Raw genomic sequence first — 23,153 nt, 5'->3', positions numbered from 1 at the left:
ACACAAAACAAGTCTCAATAAATTTAAGAAGACTGAAATCACATCCAGCATCTTTTCCAACCATAACAGTATGAAATTGAAAATCAATCACAAGAAGAAAACTAGAAAAAAACCTACAGAGATGTAGAAGCTAAACGACATGCTATTAAACAAGCAATGGCTCAATGAAGGAATCAAAGAGAAAATTAGAAAATACTTTGGGACAAATAAAAATGAAAACACATGTTCCCAAATCTATGGGATATAGTAAAGGCAGTTCTAATTGGGAAGTTTATTAGATACAGGCCTACATCAAGAATAATGAAAAATCTCAAACAATTTAACTTTACATCTAGAGTGACAAAAAAAGAACAAAGCCCAAAGTTAGTAGAAGCAAAGAATTAATAAATGAGCAGAAATAAATAAAATAGAGACTAAAAACATAACAAAACAAGAACAGAAGAGATCAATGAAACAAAGAGGTGGTTCTTTGAAAAGATAAACAAAATTAATAAACCTTTAGACTGACTCATCAAAAAAAGAGAGGAACCAAATAGATAAAAATCACAAATGAAAGAGTAGTTACAGACTATATCACAGAATACAAAGAATCAAAAAGAGAATACTAAAAACAATCATACCTAACAAATAAGACAACCTAGAAAAAATGGACAAATTCCTAGAAATGTCCAATCTTCTAAGACTGAATCATAAAAAAACCCAGAAAATCTGAACAGACTGAAAACTAATAACAAAAATGAATCAGTCATTAAAAAACTCCTAACAAGCGAAAGTCCAGGAGAAAGTAATGTTTCCAAAGAAATGATTCTGAGGCCTGCATTATCCTGATACTGAAATCAGAAACATCCAAGAAAGAAAGGAAAGAAAAGAAAGAAAAGAAAAGAAGGAAAAGAAGGAAAAGAGAGAAAGGAAAGAAAGAAAATAAAGAAAGAAGAGCAGAGAAGGAAAAGAAGGAAAAGAAAGAAAAGAAAGAAAAGAAAGAAAGAAGAGCAGAGAAGAAAAAAGAAAAAAGAAAGGAAGAAAGGAAGAAAAGAAAAAAGAAAAGAAAAGAAAAGAAAAAAGAAAAGAAAAGAAAAGAAAAAAGAAAAGAAAAGAAATGAAAGGAAAGGAAAGGAAGAAAGTGAAAGAAAGAAAATTACAGGCCAATATTCCTGATAAACATACATGCAAAAATTCTCAACAAAATATTAGCAAACCAAATTCGACAATAAATTACAAGGATCACAAACCATAATCAAGTGAGATTTATACCAAGGATGTAATAATACTTCAATATCCACAAATCAATTAATACACATTAACTAAATAAAGGATAGAAACTGTACAATTATTTCAATAGATGTGGAAAAACTATTTGACAAAATCTAACACCATTTATTAAAAAAAAAAAAAACAAAGTGGTGATAAAGGTAATATACCTCAACATGACAGAGGTAATCTATGACGAACCCACAACAAACACCATATTCAATAGTGAAAAGCTGAAAACTTTCCTCTAAGATCAATAACAAGACAAGGATGTGCACTCTCATCACTTTTATTCAACACAGAATTCGGAGTCCTAGCCACAGCAGTCGGACAAGAAATCAAAGGCATCTAAATTGAAAAGAAATAAGTAAAACTGTCATTATTCGCAAATGACATGACACTATATACAGAAACCCTAAAGATCACCAAAAAGCTATTAAAATAAATTAAGTTGTGGAATACAAAATTAATATACAAAAATCTGTTGTATTTCTATACACTAATGAACAATCAAAAAGAGAAATTAAGAAAACAATCCCATTTACAACTGCATCAAAAATGAATAAAATACCTGGGAATAAATTTAAGCTAGGTGATAAAAGACTGATATTCAGAAAATTATAAGACACTGATAAATGAAAGTGAAGACAGCACAAATAAATGGGAGGATATACCACGCTCATAGATGGGAAGAATTAATATTGTTAAATTATCCATACTACCCAAAGCAATCTACAGATTCAATGCAATCCTTATCAAAATTTCAATGGCATTTTTCACAGAAGTAAAACAAATAATCCTAAAATCTGTATGGAACTACAAAAGATCCCTAATAACCAAAGCAATCTTGAGAAAAAAGAACAAAACTCTGATTTCAAAGTATATAATTAAAGCTGTGTAATCACAAAAAAGTATGATACTTGCACAAAAACAGACACAGATTAATGGAACAGAATAGAGAGCCCAGAAATAAATCCACACTTCTATGATCACAATCTCTGACAAAGAAGGCAAGAACATATAATGAGGTAAAGACAGTCTCTTGAATAAGTACTACTGGGAAAACTAGACTGCTACATGAAAAAATTAAAAAAAAAAATGGACCACTTTCTTACACTGTATACAAAAATAAACTCAAAATGGATTGAAGACTTAAATGTAAGACCTGAAATCACAAAACTCCTAGAAGAAAACTGGCAGTAAACTCTGATATTGGTCTTAGCAATATTTTAATGTCTCCTCAGGCAAGGGCAACAAAACCAAAAATAAACGCGTGAGGCTACACCAAACTAAAAAGCTTTCATGCTCAGCAAGAAAAACCATCAACAAAATGAAAAGGCAACATACTAAATGGGAGAAAATATCTGCCAATGATATATCTGATAAGAGGTTAATATCCAAAATATATAAATAACCCATACAACTCAACATCAAAAAACAAACAAAAACCAAAAACAATCTGATTAAAAAATGGGTAGAGGACTTCTTGAATAGACATTTCTCCATAGAGGATATACAAATGGCCAACAGACATATGGTAAGATGCTCAGAAGACAAAAATAAGTGCTGGCAAGGATGTGTAGAGAAACAGAAACCCCCTTGCACTATTGGTGGAATCGTAAACTGGAGTGGTCATTATGGAAAACAGTATGGAGGTGCCTCAAAAAATTAAAAACAGAACTACTATACGGCCCACCAACTTCACTTCTAAGTATTTATCCAAAGAAAATGAAAACACTCATTAGAAAATGTTCATCTCTATGTTCACTGCAGCATTATTCACAATGGTCAAGATATGAAAACAACCCAAGAATCCATCAACAGATAAATGTATAAAGAAGTGGTACACACACACACACACACACACACAATACACACACACACACAATACATCACACACATGTGCACGCATCCTCGCACATAAAATGGAGTATTACTGAGTCATAAAGAATAATAAAATCTTGCCATCTGCAACAACATGGATAAACTTAGAGGGTATTATGAGAAGTGAATAAGTCAGAGAAAGATAATACTATGTGATTTCACTAATATATATAATCTAAAAACAAAACCAAACCAAACAGAAACAGACACAGAAAAGTTGATGAGGGGTGGGAGGAAAGGTGAAAGGTAAAAGGGATGAAGAGGTACAAACTTTCAGTTATAAAATAAATAAGTCACAAGATATAAAGTACAGAATAGGGAATACAGTCAATAATACTGTAATAAGTTTGAAGGTGGCAGAATTATCATGATCACTTGGAGAGGTATATAAATGTCAAATTACTATGTTATACACTATGTTATACACCTGAAACTAGTAATATTGTATGTCAACTATAGTTGTATGTCAACAATATTATTAGTTTAATAACTATAGTTTAATAACTATAGTTTAGTTATTATAGTTTAGTAACTATAGTTTAATAAAAAAAGTTTGTTAAGTAAGCATTAGATATACAATTTATTATAACATTAAAAATAGAAAAAAATACTGGGTATTCTATGAAGCAAAGATAAGTTTTGCTTATTTAAAATGAAACTGGAACAAATGTTACAGAAAAAAGCATGAAGTATTGGGAAATGAGGACTATGCCTCAAAAGTTAAACACCTTCAGGACCATATGGAATCTATTCTAGAATTCTAAGAAGAGTACTAGATAAACTTTTCACAGTTATAGTTTTAAAATATCCTGGAAATAAGAAGCATTATCAAAATCTGCAACTGTTTAGGAAGCTTAGAGATAGTTACATACTAATCTTCTAATCAGGCAGTTCATCCAAAAAATTAAAAATTCTTGGCAAGAATTTTTTGAGAGAGTTATATGCCAAATAGCATAGTGTGATTCTACAGAATAATCTATGTATAGCGGTCAAGTATTTTGACTTATGAATTTATTTTTACAATCAAAAGACCAATGCAAGATACCTGATATAAAAATAAGCAAAAGGTGTAAATAAGCCTTTCCATAAAGAGGAAATCTAGGTGGCCAACAATGAGGTGTTAAACCTCATTGTAATTTAAAAATTGCAAATTCATGTTACAATGAGATATCAGTATAAAAACAATTAAGTGGCAAAACACTTATCAATAGAACTACTTCTGATTATAAAACTATAGCGAATATAATTTTATGACTCAAATGTTTTTATGAAATTCATTTCAATAAGGGGCTTGTATTACAAAAAGAATGACCTCAACCCCATATACCATTCAATAAAAATTCTTGAAAATAAAACCCATGATTAATATATAACATCGGAGTCAGGACTGCTCGCACCTGGAGGCAGCCAGTCTCATTATATTCTATGTGACTGATGCTCCCTGGAGTTCTGAGACTTGTTGACATGGTCTCTGCAACCACAGGCAACCACTGAAAAACTGTTACTAAAAAGTAAAAATTTCATGTTGGATAAATACAAATTTCACTTTGATATTTTCAGCCTTCCCTCCAAAATATCTTATTTCTTATATGGCAAAGAAGGAAAAATGAAAGTCTCTTTTTGGAAAGCACTAATTTCACTTTTCTGATTTTTTTTTTTTTTTTAAGGATTTGGGATCCTTTTTGGCATGTAACTGAGAAAAAAGGAGTATAAGCCTAGAATGTTGAAGGGTGTAAAAAAGATAGGATGGAGATAATCAATAGCGTAAGATCAAGAGGCAAGATGAGCACACATTTCCACTCTTTCAACTCACAATGCTATGAAATATCATAAAAGGCATTTGTCTTTTTTAAGAAAATTAACCTAGAAATTTTTAAAATGCCACCTACATCTATACAGTCAGAAAAATAATGGCTATAGATCTGAGGCAACATAACCAGAGGAAACCATAACACAAAAGAGAAAAAAGACTGCTATAAAGGTTGGAGCATTGGTAGGAGAGCTGCTCAGAGATGGTAAATACCAGACTCTAGGCTCTTAGGTCTGGGTCAAGATCAGATGAGCAAGAGTAGATTAATGCAGCAACATGGTCAGTCCCTGTCCTGGATATGCTCGAGCAGTTCCCATAGGCAAATAAGGAGTGATCCAGACAGAACAGAACCTCAGCCAGCTACTGATGCCCAGAAGGGACCAAATTCCCTAAACAGAAAAAGTAAAATGGAACAGGTAGATCTAACATCATTTGTGTTTAAATTGAAAACTGTGTGCATGAAGGAGAAAGAGCCAGAGACCGAAAAAAAAAAAAAAAAAAAAAAGTTACAGGATAAAAACAAAAATCTCAATGGAATGAATGATTTTTTTTTTATAAGAGATTTCATAAGAGTGATCTAAATAATTCTCAGAGACTAAAAAAAATGAAAAAGGGTTGTAAAAGGTTTAAAAACCATTTGGAGGCTATAGACTAGACCCAGGAATTATGTTTATTTACTAAGAGTACTAGGAAGAAAGAAGAAAAGGAAAATAGATATTAAAAGAAGAATTAAAAGTTTCTGAGCTGAAAATTAATGGGCCGAGAAGTGAAAATAAATAAATAAATAAATAAATAAATAAATAAATAAATAAATAGATAAATAAATAAAAAAGAATGAAACAGATAAACTACACTTAGACCCAATCCATTGAATTTTCTTAGTTCCAAGGTTAAATAAAAGATTGTATCTGTTGCCACGGAGGAAAAATAAACTGTTTACAAAAGAATGAGAATCAGACTACAGTGGATAACAGCAATAGCTTCCAGGACCAACCAAAAATATGATTCAAAACAAAAGCAAAATAAAGGCATTTTGAGACATACTAGGAGTCAAAGAGTGTGGCTTCAACAATTTTTAAAGGAAATTCTGCAACCAAATAGCAAATATGATAGAGGAAAGATTAGGACAGAAGAAACTGTGCTAAGCAAATAATTCAGGAAATCAAAGATTAAGTCTAAGTAAACTCTACATAATATCAACATGAGGGCTGAAGTAAGAATGTACTAAAGTTCTTATTTAATTTAGCGAGAAGAAATGCATACAGAGCAATACCAAGTCACTGTGCATTTGCTGCTTTTCTCATGAAGAGGCAGAACCCACTGCAATCGTTTGAATGTAGGGCTGGTCTCTTAAGACTCAGAGAATGTGGCAGCTGTGATCTTGTGCAACCTCTGAGGCTAAATCTTAAAAGGTATTGCAGCTTTCTCTTTTGGAACCTTAAGATGACTATGCTGGAAAGAGTGTGCAATTAAATGATGCCATGGAGGCAGAGGCCCAGTGATCCTAGCCACTCCAGCCAAAACCTTACAACATGTAAGATAGGGCATCTTAGAAAGTCCAGTCCTGACCTAGTCACTAGCTAACTATAGCCACCTGAGTGAGCCCAGGCAAGACCAGCAGGAGAACCTCCTTGCTCACCTAGAATTGTGAGAAATTTAAAAACCACTGTTTAAGCCACTGAGATTTACAATGACTTATTACACAATAAGCAATATTGGTACAACTGTAGAGAGAGGAAATAAGGATAAAGGAAAAACATGAACTTACATTTTTTTTAAGTATAAGAATAAAAAATTAAATTTTACATACTGAATTATCTTGTAAAGATATAATTTATTAACTGCATTACTGATATTCCACTTATGCACTACACTATAAACTAGGTGTTAATGAAAGTATAACGATGAATAAGAACCTGACCTTTAATCCAATTTACAGTCTAAAAAGGAAGATCAGGACAAATGAACAAACCACAATAAAATGCAGCTTGAGATAAACAAGGTACTAAGAGCTCAAAGAAGGAATTTAATAGACATGTATAAATGGAGACACTATTCCATGCACAGCAGAAGGACTTAGGTGGATAAAAGTCCGCCTATAATGCATTGATTTACATTACAAAATTTAAAATTTTGTTTTAGGTTCAATAGATTTCTCCAAAACCTCCCTAGACTAGTTTTTGTATCATTTGCAATTAAGATATTTGGTAAGACATATCAAATCTCAAGCTGTTTTAAATAAACGATTCATTTTTATCATTAGCTTTTCATATCAAATGCTAGTGTTAACAAAGATTAAAGACTAATGAAATCACTAGCATAGCACATATGGGGATTTAAAAATATGATGTATAAGTAAATTACTAGTGGCAATAAAAATAAAGTAAAATTAATTAAGAATGGGCATTTAAAAATATTAATAAGGTCTGTTAAAAAGTATAGAATCTAGTAACGACCTGCTATCTTATGGAGTGGTTGTCTTTATTTTTAAAAATTTGTTTCAAGCATGGTTAGACATTTATATAGTTTATGAAATGATCCCCCCGATTATTCTGTCTTCCCTCTGCCTCTACACCTAGCCATTACATCACTGCTAACTGCTTTCCCTATGCTGTGCTCCCCATTCCCGTGACCATCTACCAACTACTAATTTGTATTTCTTTAACCCTTCACTACTTTCTTCCAGACCCCCAAACCCCACTCCCCTCTGGCCATCACCAGATAGTCCTCTACATTTATGAGTCTGTTTTCAATTAGTTTGTTCTCTTTGTTCCTTAGATTCTGCATATAAGGGAAATCATATGGTATTTATCTTTCTGTTGGACCTATTTCGCTCAGCATAATAACCTCTAGGTCCATCCATGTGGCTGCAAATGGTAGGGTGTCTTTTTTTTAATGGCTGAGTAACATTTCATTGTATATGAACCATAACTTCTTTATTCATTCGTCTATTGATGGGCATTTAGGTTGCGTCTATATCTTGGCTATTGTTAATAGTGCTATCATGGACATAGGAATGCATAGATCCTTACGAATTACTGGTTTCGTTTTCTTTAGAAAAATACCCAGAAGTGCAATTGCTAGGTCAGAAAGTAGACTTATTTTTAATTCTCTGAGTTACCACCAGACTGTTTTCCACAGTGGCTGTACCAATGCTAAATGAGTTTTCAGTGTCCTTAGATTTATACTAGCCTATCCAGCTGAAAATAACCTAGAAGTTCTGTATTAAACATTTTAAAAGTTCTGCATTGGACTTCTATTTAAATTTTAAAAATTTCACTTGTAATTTGAAAGATTCTATTTAAAATTTAAAGTTTTCAAAGTGTGCTCCATGGACTACTTCTAGTATGTCAAAAACAAGGTTCCTATGGTTAATAAGTCTGGGCATGCTTCCTCTTAAAGATGCCTAAAAACCTTGTTATTTAAAGTCTGATCTGTAAACCAGTTACACTGATAGCATACAGATCTTGTAAGAAATGCAGAATTTCAAGTCTCACTTCAGACCTACTGAATCAGAATCTTCATGTGAGTAAGATTCCTAGTGTCCTGTACATAACTTCAAGTTTGAGAAACAGTGGTGTAGAGCATCTTTAAGACTTTGAAAAATCTTTAAGTAAATAAAACTGTTGAATCTCATCTAACTCAATATCTTATACTTATTGGATCTCCCTACTTTTTTTTTTTTTTTTTTTTGAGGGCCACCTAGTAACATTCTGAGGAATATACTTTGGGAAACCCAAAATATAATAATCATCATTATTAATGAGTAAAAGCGGCTAGAAAGAGGCATTGTTCCATCCTTCACAATGAAGATTTGGCTCTCCCCAGCTTTTCCAATGACGTCAGTCGATTAAAAGGAAAACATTAAGTACTCTTAAGAAAATGGTACAGAAAATTTTAAGGTTTTTTCAATAAAGACTCCTGCCAACAAAATTAAGCACAAAATTGTGTTTTGTCTGTAAGTTGGGTACCAATTTCTTGGAAAACTTTCTAAATGAAGGAATAAATGATTTTCCAGAAAAAGAAGCCACCCTGCTCCAGGCCAGGTGCAAGTTTTAATAAGATTTTTCATTCACTGGAAATAGACTAAGTGAATGGTACATACTGGTGTTTTGGTTGGGGAGATCAAATCTCTATCTGAGATACATAAGAATTTGCCTGACACATGTCCAGTTAGGACAGATTTTAATCTATAAGGTACTTTACTGAAAAGCACAGGTAATAAAGGAAAACTGTATTTAAATAGTAGCATCAAAAATATTGATTTTAAACATGTATAAAGTCACTTTTAAGAACACAAATTTAAGCGATGATGCATCTAATGATTTCTAATTTCATAAGTAGCTCTTTAGAGTAAAAGGAAAAATTCTAGATATAAAAAGGCATAAAAAAATTAAGGAGGTATGTTAATTAATAATAATCCTTTTCTTCTCTGTCTTTGGTAAGTTAAGAGAAGTGATAGTTATCTTTCAGTCTCCTTTATTCAGTTTGGATTCTGTATGCTTAATAGCATATTGTTTTCAAGAAGACCAACACATTTTCCACACTCAATATCTCCAAACAGCTTTCTGAAGAAAGCACAAGAAAAAATATCAACCATTACAAAGCTTTTAGAATTTTGTTCATCACAGATGGAGCATGCAGTGAACTATACTGTCATTTCTTATTCACTGTTCTGTATTTCCAAATCATACACTCTCAGTTCAGTGAGAGCAGGGACAATTTTCACCTGGATGACCACTGTATTTTCTGCACCGATAAAAATCCCTGAAACACAGTAGGTGTTCAAAAGAGTTTGTTTAGTGAAAGAATGAAACAAACTGAGGGAAGAAGGACAACAAATCTGTGTTGCCATTGAAAGAACATTCTTATACTGGGTAGTATGAAAATTCAGAACCATCAAGATGCTGAAGAAGCTTATAGTCCAGCAAGCAAGAAATAAAAATAGTGTGAAAAATGCAATAGTAAAGATACATAAAACATAACATTATCAGAGACTCGCTGGAGGAGACAGGAGTTACTGCAAAGACAGAGATATAAACCATCTCAATGTACTGCATTCACAGAATGCCAACAGTATAAACTTGAGGTAGAGAGGAGGAAGGAAAAAGAAAGAAAACTGGTGATGAGAAGATGAAGGAACCAAGACGACAGGGAAAGAGATAGACTGCCTAATACGATGGTGAGAACTGAGGTGAAGAATTCAAAAGAGGCAGATACCATTGCCTCAGTGAAAGTGGTAATGTGACCGGGAGTTAGATAACATTGATAAGGAGCAGAAGAGAGTAAAAGCGAGTAGTGGTAAACAAATGAAAGGCATAGAAAGCAACTGTGGGAAAAAAGAGCAACTTTATTTAAGACTTCAAAAACAAATGAACAACAACAACAACAACAACAACAACAACAAAAAACACATCCTGCAAATCCTGTAAAAGAAAACAATTATTCTTTTATCCTTCATGTGCCAAGTGCCTGGGGATACAATGATGACTATAATCCTGGGAAACCTTGTCCTTCACTGTCCACATAGTCTGCTTAAGGAGACTACAAAGAAGTCCTCGAGTATCATGACCCATTTTGCTTCAATATCCTCAAAAGGCACCTCCAGATGCAGTGAGCTGCTCAAAACCCAGAGAAAAAGAAAACAGGGCAGCTCCCAGGAGAAGAAATTTAGAAAAATCAATAAAAGAAGGATAATATTAGATATGGGTGGTAGTAAACTAAGAATCAGTAAATGTATTCTCCTAAAGAACTATACAAAATAATCAAGAAGACTGTAACATTCAGAGCAGAAAGTGATTATGACCCATCATGCATAATTACCATCAGAACTAGAGAGGGCAACAGTCATTATGAAGCATAATAGGAAAGGAAAACCTAGATTCTGGCCCTATTTGAGGAAGTCGAAAAAGTGAGATTTTCTCTGCATAATCTTTTGCTATAAAGGACAGAGATAGTCATGAAATGAAATCTCTCTTGAAACTATCTCTTTACCTTTGACAGGATTCTAGGTTCAAAAGTTACTCTGGAAGAGAGAAGCCTGTTTGGCAAATATGAACATTTTCATAATTATGAATTTAAAAATTAGAGCTCTGGTTTATATAGTAGTTGTAGTTCTTAGAATTGTAAAGCTGAGGACAAGATTAAGAATGCAGCAGCTCCAAAGCTCCGGGATGGGATTTTTAGGAGGCCTCATCTCTACCACTAGTTGTTCTTTCAGACAACAATCCTAGGGTCACTCATTCCAATTCAGAAATTTAAGAATAAGTTAACACAAAACTGAGACAAATGAAAAGATCAGTCACCATGAGTAATATACATCTACTAGTCACTCCAGAACAGGACGGAAACAGCTACATACGTACAGAGCTGCCCATGAATGTTTTACATGCCAACTGTTTCACAAATCTCTACCACTGCTGTGGTCATGCAGTGCGTTGCCACGACATGCATGTAAATTAAATTTAGTTCTTTCCATATTCACTAGTTTAAATCAACTCTTGAATATCTTATGCCTTAATTCTGGGGTAGCGTTTATATTTAATAATTGGTTTAAAAATTATGCTTTAAAAAACAGTGCATTTAATTATCCAAAATACAACTTCAAAACCTCTTCAAGATAACATGGTTAGTATCCCATACATGATATCTAGAAAGAACCTAGACAATTATTTCTACTTTTCACATTTTAAAATAAATCCTGACTCCATTAAAATTTACAGTGCTTTGTGTTTCTAGTCATCACCTCAAGTACAGATGCATACAAATACACATACAATAAAACAGAACTATCTTCAAATTTGCAATGAGCAACCAGAAAAACTTTTTTCTCCAGACAGGTATAGCATAACATTTTTAAAAATTAAGATGTAATCCATACCATACCATTTCTATTGGCTTTAACACTACTAATTTTTATGACTAAATATGCTTTATTCAAAAAATTTTTAAACACTCAATGGGACTGATTCAGGGTGGATTATCTATTATGACTAGCTTGCATTTACATATGCTCCCATTTCACTTGTAAAATTTAAGTGGCATGTCATACTTAGAAGAAAGGTAAGTAAATGTTTTCTGTATGGAAACTTAAACAAAAATAAAATTGCAAAACAGAAATGTTTCACTTTGAAAATGTCTTCCTAACTGGTCTTGGAGTGCGCCTCTCTCTCTCTCTCTCATAAATACAATTAGTCATTGCTTTCCAGAAGGAAATTCAGTCAGGTGACACAGTGAACTGAGCAAGTATTATTCATCAGATAAATAGTACATTAAATTTTTCGAAGTTACAACAAACTCTCCAATTTACTCATTTCTTCCAAAGGACCGAACTTTTGTTTGTTTTGGAGTACTAGTACGTTTTAGCATTCAAATAAAATTGTGTATCTGAAATTAACCAAAAAGTACACTTTTGATGAACAGACTGCAGTATGTATGCAAAATAAAGTCAACTTAAAGGGTTTGAGAAAAGGTTCTGATGAGTGGTGACATAGCAGAGGACTCCAACATGAGTTTCATAGACCTTTGCATGTTCCTCTTCCCTATATTTCTCTCAAGGCTTCTCTCTCAACCCACTCTGGCTCACAAGGGTCTTCCTTGACCACTCTATGGTCTTTTGGAACAACAGGAATCAATTCCTGGACTTTGAAGGATAAAGACTAAGTACAGGAACAGTGGAGGTAGATGAAGTAGTATAGATCACTAAAGAAATCAGAAGCAAAACTTAGGTAGAAATTTGGAAGGTTTCTGTCTGCAACTGCTTGATCTCCAAATGTGGCCATTCTTGCTAGCAGTAGTTCCCTCTCAACGTTGCCCCCTGTAAGGTGCAATTTTCACGCCTAGATCAGCTGTTTGAGGCTGGGGAAGTGGAATCAGCCCCTTCACCTTCTCCCTCCCAGAGCTCCAGCCCAGTACTTTCTGCTGTTTCCAGAGCACAGCCACTCTACCTCCTGTAATTTCAAACTCCACAAGCAAGTATAAAGGCAAGCTCACAGCCTCTTGCTTCACCAAACCATTTCTTCCTTCTACACACACATAATGTGTATGTGCCTCATCCTTAAGAAGGCACTACTCAATGTATTCTGAAATTGCCTTTTTTCTTTTCGGATGACTCATTCCTCTAGTCCCACCTAATCTAGTTAAAGTCTTAACAATACACAATGCTCATTTTCACCCCCTTTTATCTGCTCCTTAAAATGTTCCTTCATCTATTTAGACTTAAGTTTACCGAAACCAGAATCCTTGTCTTCTATGTCTGTATTTTCTTTGGTGTCTAACTCATGTGTTAGGGCATTTCATACAATACCTGCTGACAGAACGGGCTGTATTATGTGATGAGATGAAAACAGAAATTGGCACTATACTGCTGCACTTACTGAAAAAATGTTTAATATATTAGATGGCTCATATTCAAAAAGCATTGAACAAACTTCTTCTCTAAAGAAGTCTTTTGTTCAGTAGTTGGCACTAAAAATGTCAGAAAGAATCAGATTTCATTTTCAATCTTCCTAGTTAGGTAACTTGTTTCTCTTTAGGTGAGGGTTTTGACTTTTTTTTAAAAGGAAGAACTTAGAAAAATACCCACAAATCAAGGAAGCCACATTCCATTAGCAGGAGATAATGCAACTTATGTCATGATGTGATCACATCGGTATTTCTAAATTCTCAGCTGCAGATCTAATGTATAACTAAAGTGTATTTTTAATGAGGCCCAACAAATCAGAGCTATGATTTCCACGATAATCTAGAAAACTGTTATCAAAGTCTTGATTATGTCTCAATATTCTGAAACATCACTGGGTCGGATTAATTGAGCAGGAAAATGAAAGAAATGGATTATTCCATATTCTAACAACATTTTTATTGTTGCTAATAAAAATATAGGTATTATTGCCTTAATTTAATGAAAAGATCAAAAGCAGCATTTAGTGATTTTACAACAGTGTGGTAAAATAGCTCAAAGATTAACATTGTTTACATCTCTTAAAATTTATTTACTTTTTTTGCTTAATACTTTTATTTAGAGCACGAAGATAACTTCAGTCTATCAAACTGAATTGATTAAATTCAAAATCTACCAGAATCTAAATTAGTGTGACATGACCAAATCTCATAAGTGTTTCGAGTTTAAAATATTGTGTCCTAGATGCATTTCTGTGCCATTTTATTTTGAGAGAGTGTGCCGGGAGAGACTTGCCTTTATTAATCTGAAGATCATAAATTGTGATTTGAAGTTCACTGATAAGGTGATAGGGATATGCTCATATTTCTCTTAGATACTGCAGAGAACCTACTTATGCCCTCTGAAGGGTGGAACATTCAGTAATAAAGTATGGCATTACAGAGTATAAATAAGTAATGACTGATAAATATTTAGAACTCTGGCAGTACAAAGAAAGAGAACACGCGTTGGACAACTTTCCACAGCCACCTCAGGATCTCTCTACAATTAAGGTAATAGTGTGAACATAAAATTTTGATGCTCAATCGGCCTACTAGGATTATAAAGGCTGTGTCAAAAATACCATCTGTCCACATGGAAGTGTGTACCCTCACAACTCATAAGAATTACAACAATATATATAATCTTGAACATCAGAGGTACCATGACAAATAAGACATTTAATTTAACATTTGGTGAAGATGGAGCAAGCTGGCATTTTGATAGGGTAGAAAAAGGCATTGAAAAGGCAATCTGCTGGTTTTTAGCTTAACAAATCCTCTGCTCTTTCTGAGATTACTCTGAGAGCAGCTGGATTGATCTCTCAGTATCTACCTATACATCAATTATAAATGATCACAAACACATTCAAGAATTGTCGGTGGGAACTAGGAATTGCCTAGGACAGGGGTCCCCAAAACTCTGGGCTACGGACTGGTCTGTGGGGACCTGTTAGGAACTGGGCCACACAGCAGCAGGTGAGCGGCAGATCAGGAACAAAGCTCCATCTGTATTTGCAGCCACTCACCAGCACCAGCATTACCGCCTCAGCTCTACCTCAGATCATCGGGCATTAGATTCTCATGGGAGCACTGGTTCTTGGTACCAAAAAAAGTTGGGGATCGCTGGTTCTAGGACATGCAGTGGTTTCTAACTTTCCCTCAATAACATCTTTATTTCTATTTTCAATGTCTCATATGGAATATCTAAAAAATAAAATGCTCTTTGGGTAGGGAAAAAAGGCAGCAGCGCCCCTCTGGTCAAGCACAACAAGCAGAAGTGGAGGAAGTCTACTACTGGGGATAGAGCCAGGAAGTTTTCAGTTGAGGACGAAGATCATGTGGAGAGCTCTGGGCTCACATTACCCTGCAGCAGCAACTGGCATCAAAGATTTAGAGAGCTTCTCCTAGTGGTTCATATTCAAGAAAGTCTATGGACTCCCAAGGCCCCGAACATCACTTTCTTATCGACTGCCTAATACAATGTATTTCCTCTGCTCTTTTGATATCTGTGAGAGAAGCCAAGGAAGCCAGTTTGAGGAAGACATCATTTTTAGCTTTAATGAGCTGATGGTCACAAAAGAACTGAGAAATACTAAACTGATCAAGACGCCAAAAGTCTGTTCCTCCGTCAAGACCTACAATTCATTCCCTCAAGAAAAAAAGTTTTCAAATGAAGCAATTTAAGCAAGGGATAAAGCCGGGAAAGTGTCAGATGAAATAAACGCACCTTAGTTAGGTGGGATAGTCTCATGTTGCTATAACTGGGTCCCAGTTTCACTGTACCCTGCTGATCTTCACCACTGTGATACCTAAACCAGCTGGCTTCCAATTTACTTTCAACTAACAGCTGCCATGAACAGCTACTGAAATTACATCACAACAAAGCCACTTCGGTAACAGCATCAACTCTTTTTCATACCTTCATAGTTGTCAGTCACACAGAAGGAAACACTGAGAAACACAAGTCTCTCCCTAGACTTGAACTCATGTATTCTGATTCAATATGTGGCACCAATCATTGATGGTATTTATTGGTATTGGTATTTGTGATATCAATCAACATATCTGCAGCACTGCAGAATATATTAATCATGATAAATGTATAGAATACAAGAACACTCAAGTGCTGGACATGTCACCTCGGCCTACAAAGCAAAACAACAACAACAACAACAAAAACAAAAACAGTCTATGGCTGGATGGAACAGGCTTTATGTTGACCAGGCGCATGACTCAGCCGTTTCCCACCCCTGACATTCTATGATTCCATACTGTAATTCGTAAGAGACAAAGTAGTGACAGCATCTTCTAAGATGAGTGCAACCATGAAGAATGACCATAAACTAAATATGGTACTTTTGGAAAATTTAGCAGTCTTTTATTAATAACCACTTTTGATTTATGTTCCCTGGTCAAAAGTAAAATATTTTAACCAGCATTTGGCTGGTCTGCCCTACAAGTATACAAGATGAAATTACAGGAACTTCTTGACAATGCTTTGCATGATCACTTTAGTCGAAGGGCATAGGGAAGAGCTTCACTCCAATATTCCTTTCCTATTGTCTTCAGAGTTTTAGAATTATTCCAATTCATAAAGTTTTATGTAAAAGTTAACAACAAATAAACAAGTAAAAATTTTGAATAGATAATTATGTCAATTCTTAAGCAGATTTCAAAAATAATCACAAAACAGTATGAAACAGTAGGAAACCCTTGTACCAAATATAAGATAAGTCAGGAGGCGCTTCTATCAGAAATGCCTGAGGTCACCAACACACATCTAAACATTTTTGTGGCTAAATCAAAAAACACTTGAAGACTAATAAAAACAACAGCTTCACAGAACTCTAGAAACAGGAAGGACCTTAAAGCTCATTTACTTTAGTGGTGTTCTAAGTTATTTTCTTAACCCCCTTTTTTCCCTAAATAAACGTGAGAATAACCCCAAACATTAAAAAACTAGGCAGGAGCTACTCCTCCTGCGCCTTCTTCATCCCCTCGATCACCACCGGCCTGGAAGCTCTGCTGAGGGAAATAATTTAACATCAAGGGCCAGGGACTTTCAACTGCAACATGACACCAAAGCAACAGAATCCCAAACGAGTTGGTTACCAACTAACTAAAAAGCACTTTCTTCATATATACAACCTTTTAAAAATTCCAATTGCACAGTAGAGCTTTGACGAGAAAAGTTCAGATTTATTATTTTCCAAATGTTTTAATGTTTCAGAAAATAAGACTGTTCCAACCTGCAGTTGAAGGATGTGCCTCCTGAGCATTTCAGAGGTTTTCCCCGCAAGAGTGATGCTGGCAGAGAAGTAGGCCATAGCCACGCCTCATGCCCCCTTGCCCCACACCTAAACATCAGAGACAACAGCACTCTATCCCTCTCCCCAACTGCCTCTGGTCTTGCTGGCATGCTCCCTTTCCAGGTCTTTATCCCTTACCTCATTCCGCTGAGTCACTTCAACTGAGAGAACTCCTTGATGTTGACCAACTTCCTCCAAGTCATCCCATGGCATTCATCCTTTTGTCCTTACCCGCCCTTTCTTTTCTATTTTAACACTTATCAACACCTGATCTGTTTGTCTAACCCCCGTCCCCATCTCATATATAAGTTTCATGAGTACTACAGTACAGACTTTGTTCCCTAGTTTATCAAAAGCAATAGCTGGCAGCAGGTCGCAGGGTGCAGGAGGAAGAATCTGGGCCTTGGTGAAACTCTCTGGTCATGATGTCTATGGTTCAGTTTTCTGATTCCTGACAACTTCCTAAGCTCCAGATGTTCCTAAGGGTTTGTCTTTGGTTTTCCTGTCAGACCTACTATTGGGGGTGAAGGTGGGGGTAGGGGAGGAATTTTAAGGCTTTCATGCTCACTTCTAGGCTAACCACTAGAAATATGATTCTGGAGCCCTGAGCTCAGTTCCAATTTTCATGTTTCCTGGCCATCAACAGTGTCCCCTCCAGCTGCTCAAACAGTATGCCCACAACTGAATCCCCAAATCTCTGTGGCTTATGGAATATCTTTCTTTATAGTGTCTTAAGCCATTTAAAATAGTTATCTAATTCACTCATATCATCATGAAGTAAGCAAGAGCAATATAGAAATGCTTTATAAGCTAGAGTCCATGAAATCATGTCATTGGAGCAGGACAGGAATAGAAATTTCTCTTAATTTCCACCTGAAAACACTATTAAGTTTTTCTGTCCATTTTCCTGTGTGGAAGAAGACTCTTTGTGAACACCAACTGGAATAGGTTGTTTGACAATCTACAGTGTCTTTTAATCTGTTATAATAAAAAGGACAGCCATCAAAAATAAAGCTAAAACATCACTGAAATTGCAGTAAAATAACTGGAACATGTAACATGACATAACTTTCAATGTATTCATTATTTTGAGGACTAGTGTCATAAACTTGGTTAGAATGCAATCATAAGGAATTGGAATATTCCTGTGAATTTATAAGAAAGATATAAAATATCTAACTTGCTATCCACTCATACTCCAGGTTAGCTAATACAGTTTATTTAAAAATATATTTAAGAAGATAGTAAGACCAGCTTGAATAATGAACCCAAATCATCCCCAAAAGGAACTTCTTTAAAGTTAATACTACCTATTCTAGCAATTAAGTATTATGAACACGTAAGAGAAAAGTTAAGGCTTAATTTTGTTTATCTCCCAATCTTGCTAGTAGAAGGGCTAAATTATCAGTGAGATAACCATCCCTCAGGAAGACAAGCAGAGGAGCAAAAAAATGGTAAAGTCATTAACCAGATAATTCAGATATTCCAAGTTGGAGCAGCCAAAATTTCAAGGAGTAACTCCACTATGTTGGGGGAAAACGGACTATTTGTACATTCATTTGCTTATTCCAACATTTACTGAGCGTCCGCTAAGTATCAGGCACTGGGCCATGTGCTTAACAGAAACCTATTTATATTGAGTTTCTAATACAAAAGCAAAGTTAATAGTGTAAAAGTCATTGTAATGCTCCATTAACCACCTCCCAAATTATTAAAGAAAACTAGTAAATGTACATTTGATCATTTGCCAAGTCATACCCATCATACTGTCAGCATTATATACATTTAAATCAAAATAAGTAGAATGCAATCTCCTGAGAACAGTAAGAAAGGGAATATGGCTAAAAAAAAAAAAAACAACCTAAATATAACTGTAAATCATAAAAGTTATGGTAAACCGTTCTTATCTTTTCTATGTTCTCTTGTATCTCAAACTCATTATATTTAAAAATCTATCCCTCTACTGGTTATTTACCACAAAGACTTAAAAACCTATATCAAAAAAAGATATTTGCACACCAGTGTTCATAGCAGCATTATTCACAGTGGCCAGGACATGGAAGCAACCAAAGTGTCCTACGCTAGATGACTGGCTAAAGAAATTGTGGCACATATATACAATGGAATATTACTCAGCCACAAGAAGAGATGAAACACTGCCATTTGCGACAACATGGATGGATCTCAAGATAATCATGCTAAGCGAAATAAGCCAGATAGAAAAAGGTAAAAATCACATATCACTTATGTGTGGGATATAAACCTAAAAGCAACAAATGAACAGGACAAACAAACAGAGACTCATGGACATGGACTATAGACTAGTGGTTACCAGAGGGTAGAGGGTGGGAGAGGTTGGGGGAGGTTGTGGGGAAGTAGATGGGGTAAAGGGAGTCAAATATAGGGAGTAGGGGGAGGGTGAAGTGGGTAAAGGGGATCAAATATATGGTAGCTGAAGGAAACTGGACTTTGGGTGGGAAATGCACAATAGAATATATAGATGTCAAATTATAATGCACACCTGAAAATTATATAATTGTATTAACCAATGTTACTCCAATAAACTTAATAAAAAAAGTTTTTTTTTTTAATCATAAAAAAAACCCACAACTTACTAGAACCCTAACCAGTGGTCCTGAAAGTGTAGTCCAGCAGGATCGGCGACACCGCAGAGCTAGTGAACCAGACACTGGGAACACGCGCACCGAGCTGTTTTCTGTGTCTCACAGTCCCTCCCAGTGATCTCTATACACTGGAGGTTGAGGACCACTGTCCCAAAATAACAAATTAGAGATCATATAATAAAACAAAGTGCTTCATAACTGTATACATAAAGATGAAAACACAGTTTAGGTTTATATTTATGGAAAAGTTTGTAATAAAAATATTAAAGATCATAGTTTCTTCTTAACCTATAAGAATGCTGTACTTTTAGACTGCCAATAATTAACTAAAAATATTTCATTTATTGGACTTGGGATTAAATAGTTCTGAGAAAATGAATGGTGTAAACTTTGCCTAGCTGCTAAAACTTCCAATTAAAAAAAAAAAGTAGATATTTCAAATACTTGAGAATGTCCAAATATTTAACAAAAAATTTCAATGAGAAATGTAAAATCTGACTTTTCAAAAGCATCGTTTAAAAAATTACAAGTGTATCCCCACTAAGAAAATATGATTTGATAAAATATTACTTTATTTATGAGGATATGTCATTTTACAAACATTTACTTTATAAAATTACTTGTGGGATTTACTTTTAGTAGCAAGTTCCCTTAGCCATTGAAATATTTGTTTATAAGTTGTCACAGTATTTTTGAATCCTAAGAGGAGGAAATTAGGGGTAAAAGGAGAATCAAGGGAATACGTAGCTGAAGTTTAACAGTCAACTACCAATTAAATAAGAAACAAAGATAAGGCACCGCTGAAATTCCCTTTGACATATCTTCTACATGAGTTGACACACACCTATGAAATATCAGAAGCATAGCATGTTCAGTTAATAACTTGGATATTACTTATATCATCTGACAAATGTTGTTTCCAGAAGCTTTTCCAATTCCTTCACATGTGTTATGGCTCAAAGTTTTAATTAGGCTGAAGAATTCCTAGGAGGGGAGAGTCGAACTGAATTCATGCAAAACAGATGTGGATAGCAAAGCTAAGAGGTATAAGATAGGCCTCAAGTCTTTAACACTTCTTAGCAAGAATTCCCACAGCATTCTTAAATATATAAATAGAAGACCACAGAGCAGAAAGTCTCAAGGATTTGTGCCAAAAGTGTATTTTAAAACAGAGAGAGCTTACTATTCTTTGCTTTTATGAATGTCTACTTTTATTCTTATGAAAATCATCTCTAACACACTACAGAGGTTGTACCACATGTAAACAAACTGTCTGTATCACCATCGGCACCTACTGGCATGTGAGGTAACACAGCTTTGTGAGGCACCTTTTGTCTCCAACTGCACCAAGTGCTTTTGGTTATTTCTCTAAAGGGTAGCGGTGCCTTGGAAATGTTTTATGTTTGACATGAGACTGCTGGGCTAAGGGGCTGCTGAGAAGTCCCGTGGTAGCAGGAGTTCAGATAGAAGGGCCTGCAGTGATCCACATGAAAGCTGAGAGGGGAAAATAGTGCTGAAGGTTAGGGGTGATGAGAAGATATTTCAACTGCAGACAAGGTGGGGCTTGGAGACAGGTAAGACGTCAGGGAAAGAGTAGAGGCAGGAACTGAAGGTGAAGTTTTCTGTCACAGAATTTTAAAGGACTTGAGAGACAACTGAAAACTAAGGCTTCCAGACAGAGCACTAGCATGGGAATGAGGGTTCTAGCTTCTCTGAATACTTATTAGGGAGCCTCCACACTAGGAATGGGAAGGTACATCAATTTCAGAAGAGACTAGAACCTGAGTTTTTATGGATCCTAACCTACAAAGGCAGCAATCTGGATTTTAATGGACCAAAGGGTCTCTACTATGTCCAGTCCAGTACCTTATTTCCAGAAACCATTATCAAGATATCTAAGGTTACACCATCAGCCAATCTGGATTATCTCAGTTCCTACAATATGTTTGTTCTTACATATTCCCTAAGATCTTGGGGTTTCACTATCACAGTCTTTTACATCCACATAGATGGTCAACTCCTCATCACAAATAGTTAAATGAAGCCAAGTAAGTAGCTTCCATTTTACTCTATTTTACTTTGCTAATTGCTCTCAGCCCTCAGAAAACTTCAGTGAGGCCATTAAGCATGAGCAAATGCGCTTTATGAATATTGTCCAGAACCTGCCCAATGCCAACAAACGTGCTCCTGAATGAAGTGCATATTTGGGAAAGGCCTGGAGTGATTACAAATTATCCTGTACTCTTAAAGACACTAAGGTAAGGACCAAAAAGTAAGTGGGAAAATTAAGGTCACAACCTGCTTTGGTCAAGAAAATTTACCTAGCCTGGTATCTTCACAGTGATACTGTCCATGTGCTAAGAAGACAGTATGAAAATGAGTACCAACACACCTTGGAGAGATGAAAGAGTAATCATGCACCTTTCACAAAACTAATGAAACTCGGTTCTGCCCTCACTGAAGTGTTTAAGTCTTCCTCTTCAACAAAACACTTAACATCAGATGGCAAGACAGGAGTGGCAAAGTCCTGGAACATAGCCAGTTCACCAGCACCGAAGGCACATTCACTCCAATTCAGCTCAGTTGGCTGGACATGTGCTGTGGATGGATGTGAGCAGGGTATGCAAGCAGCTGCTATCTGAGAACCTCAACAGGGACACTCTGCAGGGCAGGGAGGGAGAAATCTGTAAAGACGCACTAAAGCACAGCTTTGAATGATGTGGCATCTGTGGAATGCTGAGAAACAGAAGCACATAAACCAACCTGGCATGTAGCAATTAAAAATAAAATGGTTCATTTTAAGCGACATCAGTGGATACCCAGAAAAGCCAAAAAGGCAGAGGTGTGTGGCAACGGTAAATGGTGGGTTTCTTTGTTGTCGTTGTTTTGTTTACCAAGTGAGAGGTTATCATTGGTAATGTTAGCCTCTTTGGTAACAATTCTCAGAAATATAGCCCACAGGAGGCTACAGCCCAGGAGGCCATGGGGCCTGGTACAGCAGCGCTGGGAAGCCTGCCCCACGGGGGACAGTGTTTGCAGCGTGCTGTTGAGCCCAGACCCTTCCTTGGGGGGGTTTGAGTGTGCTTATTGTCCCTGCCAAATTAAAGCTAAAATGCATCTTACCCTAGCTTCTGAGGTCTCCAACAAAGCAGTAGCTCTACTAAATGGCTCCTAGTTAGATACAGAGTAAAAGCAAGGGCATTAAAATTTGGGCTATCAAAATCCTCTGGTGTCCATTCTGCCCAAAACAGAGCTGCTGACAAGAATCACTAGGTAGCTCCCAAAGGTACAATTGTCATAGTTGCTCAGAACATAAATACCTTTTTGTTAGTCCAT

General features: G+C 35.5%; 1 protein-coding gene across 12 annotated transcripts in view; it reads right to left on the bottom strand.

The window, feature by feature from the left end:
* The window catches only part of PKP4 (plakophilin 4), a 217,562-nt gene that overhangs the window by 152,841 nt on the left and 41,568 nt on the right, over window positions 1-23,153 (bottom strand). The gene's annotated exons all lie outside the window — the stretch shown is intronic.

This window comes from Pteropus medius, unplaced genomic scaffold, assembly GCF_902729225.1.
Source record: "Pteropus medius unplaced genomic scaffold, Ma_sr-lr_union100, whole genome shotgun sequence".
Classification (NCBI taxonomy): domain Eukaryota; kingdom Metazoa; phylum Chordata; class Mammalia; order Chiroptera; family Pteropodidae; genus Pteropus; species Pteropus medius.
Note: the sequence above shows the minus strand (reverse complement) of the source record. Positions and strands in the feature narration are given on the sequence as shown.